The sequence below is a fragment of the Triticum dicoccoides genome, chromosome 3A, assembly GCF_002162155.2.
Source record: "Triticum dicoccoides isolate Atlit2015 ecotype Zavitan chromosome 3A, WEW_v2.0, whole genome shotgun sequence".
Classification (NCBI taxonomy): domain Eukaryota; kingdom Viridiplantae; phylum Streptophyta; class Magnoliopsida; order Poales; family Poaceae; genus Triticum; species Triticum dicoccoides.
Genome location: NC_041384.1, coordinates 351,935,641 through 351,939,521, shown reverse-complemented (window position 1 = coordinate 351,939,521; position 3,881 = coordinate 351,935,641).

Below are 3,881 nucleotides of genomic sequence, written 5' to 3'. Positions count from 1 at the left end.
CGGGCGTGGGGTTTACTCCCACAACGTACCCGGTCCGCACTATATAGTCAGGCAGACGTCTACCCTAGCCGCCGCCGCTTTGCATGGTTTCTCACCACCGTTCCAGATCATTGCGCAGCCAAGCAAGTCTTCTTCATCCCTCCTTCCGGCATGCACCGCGAGAAGGGACAGTAGGCCTCCGAAACCCCGCCTCTCGTGATCTTGTACGGGAGAGGGGCGATCAGGTTTTTGGGGAGCGCACTCACGCGACTGCTGGCAGCAACGACTTCGCGAACGACGACTTCTTCCCCGACCTCGGCAACCTCATCCTCGAAGACATGGGCGACAACGTCAACGCCGGCGGTGCTGCACCCGCTGCACCGTATGTGATTCTATCCTTCCTGTTCGAGATCGTGGTAGAATTCATGTTTCTAGTATGTGCCCTAGATGTGATATGTTCATCTGCTATGCTAGTTCGCATGATTAGTTTAATCTCTGCTGCTGTGGTCATGATTTATCTTCTGTTTATTCGGATTAAATCTCGTAGTAATTTGCTCATATTTCCAACACTATGGGTGACAAAGTGCCAGGAGCTCCTTCCATGCTGCTGAAGAACACGTAGAGGTTGGTCCACGGAGAGGGCACTTTTCTACCAATCCTAATCTATTCTCATGTATCCAGTGTGTAACAATCAACAATGGAGTAGATGGGTAGGAGACGGACGCTGCTTCGGTGCCGTAACTGCATCTGCAGTTGGGTCATTGACATGTGGGCCAGCTGTCTATTAGGCCCACATGTCAGTGACCCAACTGCAGGATGTTGGATGTATAGCCACCAAGAAATTTTGGAGGCAGTATGTTGTTATGCGGTAGAAAAAAAGGTTGTTTTGCTGATTTTCTGGAACGAAACAACAATTAGAGAGATGCGATGTGTTTATTGCATGGTGGGGTCCGCCAGGACACGTGTCAGCCGCTGGCTGGCCCTACATGATACTGCATGCTGGGAACCCAGCAGGAGAGCCGAACCCGACGGGCGGCGGCGGCCTGAACGGCCACGCTTAAAAAATGGGGAAGAATTTCACTTCCCCAGCGCCTTTTAAGTACGAGTACTAGAATTTTTTATCTCGGTTATGCACCGAGTCTAGTCCTTAATAAATGTGTGAGTACCAGAAAAGTCCGGTCCTCAAGAATAAATAGTAAATAGGAACCTAAATTCGTCTCCGTGAAGCTTTTGAACCCAGGTGTTGAGTTTGTACATCCACCCTCCCAACCAGCTGAGCTAGGCTCATCCCGCTTATATCCAAAGTTCAGTTTTATTACCCAAAGTTGATGATGTTTCTATCATTTCTTCTTTCAGCCTTTGATGTGTTGGGCATCATGCCGCTCATATGATGCGTGCGGCCTTCTGCTGTCCTTCCCGGTGCAGTTGATCGTTCTCGACCTGTGTGGATCCACCTTTGATTTGTGATACGCATGGTGTGATGTGTGATGGCATGTGTTGATTCACTAGGTGTTCTGGCGTGTATGCTTCTCTCTTGTGGGCGTGCCAACCTTTATAGTCCAAAGAATACTGGGTACGGAAGACTGTCAGTTAGAAACTATTATGTGTGCTCAGTTTGTACTTGCGTGTGTTGGAATTTTGCTAGTAGGCCTTTGGCCCATAGCCCAACTAAAATTCTGAAATTCTCTTGGCCAATTCATGCACACATGTGAGTGGAGTAAGTGAGACTAAAATTTAGTCCCACCCTGGAAGTTGAGAGAGAGTTGCACCTCTTTATAAGGTGAGCTCTTCTAGCACTTGTATGAGCATGAGAAGAGGATACCTACACGCGCGCTCCTCCTCCTCGCTCGACAGAGATATGCATGTTGTTTGTATTTTTGCTGCTCGGGAAAAATTAATTGGATCACACGTCTACCCTAGTCGCCGCCTCCGCTTCGTATGGTTTCTCACCACCGTTTCAGATCATTGCGCCGCCAAGCAAGTCTTCCTTCATCCCTCCTTTCGGCGTGCACCGGAAAGAAGGGACAGCAGGCCTCCGGAACCCCGCCTCTCGTGATCCTGTACGGGAGAGGGGCGATCAGGTTTTTGGGGAGTGCACTCACGCGACTGCTGGCAGCGACGACTTCGCGAACGACGACTTCTTCCCCGACCTCGGCAACCTCATCCTCGACGACATGGGCTACAACGTCAACACCGGTGCTGCTGCTCTTGCTGCACCGTATGTGATTTTATCCTTCCTGATCAAGATCATGGTAGAATTCATGTTTCTAGTATGTGCCCTAGATGTGATCTGTTCATCTACTATGCTAGTTCGCATGATTAGTTCAATCTCTGCTACTATAGTCATGATTTATCTTCTGTTTATTTGGATTAAATCTTGTAGTAATTTGCTCATATTTCCAACAATCCAAAAACCTGGTAATAGGCAATTTACTCCGAGTGGTTTTGCTGCGCATCTGAAGCCGTCTGCCTTTAAGGGGGCGCAATATAAGAGGTGGCGCACGAGAGCAGTCTACTGGTTTCTGACCATGGGCTGCTTTTGAGAAGATCGAGGGTGATCTTAATCTAGCACAACTGGAAGCTTTTGAGAAGATCGATACTCTTTTTAAAGGCGCTCTTCTGAGTGTTCTGGATGATTCCATTTGTATATGTCCTTTGAAAACAGCAAGGACATGTGGGCTGCGCTCGAGGCCAAGTTTGGTGCCTCGGATGCTGGCAGCGAGTTGTACGTCATGGAGCAATTCCATGACTACAAGATGACTGATGAGCGCTTTGTTGTACAACAGGCTCATGAGATACAGTCGCTCGCAAAAGAACTTGAGTACTTCAAGTGCGTGTTGCCGGACAAATTTGTTGCCGGAGGCATCATTGCCAAGCTTCCACCTTCGTGGAACAATTTTGCTACTTCCCTGAAACACAAGAGACAGGAGTTTTCCGTTGCGGATCTCATTGGTACTCTTGATGTTGAAGAGAAGGCGAGAGCAAAGGACACACGTGCTCGAGTTGCTGAGGAAGCTTCTAGTGCCCACATGGTACAGAAGAAGAACTTCCAGCCCAATAAGTTCAAAAACAACAAGAACAAAACTCAGGGCAAAAGCAAGTTTGATAAAAAAGAACAAGCCATCATATTCTACCAACTTCAAGAAGAATTCTCATAAGAAGGGGAAGGGACTTTGCCATGTCTACGGTGATCCTAATCACTGGGCTCCGAAGTGTCCTAACCGCTTTGAGGAGCGCAAACATGAGAAGAGCGGCAAGTCCGCTAATGTTGTCATCGGTGATACTGATATGAAGGAATCAGGGTACGTTATTTTTCCTACCATCCTTTCAGTATTTCAATCTCCTGATTGGTTAATTGACACCGGTGCCAATGTACATTTTTGTGCTGATGCCTCCATGTTTTCTTCTTACCAGGCCACAGGGACTTCTCCCGTGCTGATGGGGAACGGGTCACATGCCATCGTTCAAGGTGTTGGTACGGTCAATCTGAAGTTTACTTCGGGGAAGACCGTGCGTCTGAAGAACGTTCATCATGTGCCGTCCATCAATAAAAATCTCGTTAGCGGTTCCCATTTATGTCGAGATGGTTTTAAGTTGATTTTCGAATCCAATAAAGTTGTAATTTCTAAGTATGGACAATTTTTTAGAAAAGTCTATGAGAGCGGAGGCTTGTTCCGCCTGTCTTTGTCAGATATTTGCACTAAAGTTACTAATAATGTTTGCCACAATAATGAGTCTGATATTTGGCATTCATGACTTTTAACTTTGGTTGCATGACACGGCTAGCCAATATGAATTTAATTCCGAAAATCTCTACTGTCAAAGGCTCTAAGTGCCAAGTATGTGTGCAAGCTAAGCAACCTAGCAAGTCCCATAAGACTGCAGTGCGGAGGCAAGAGACT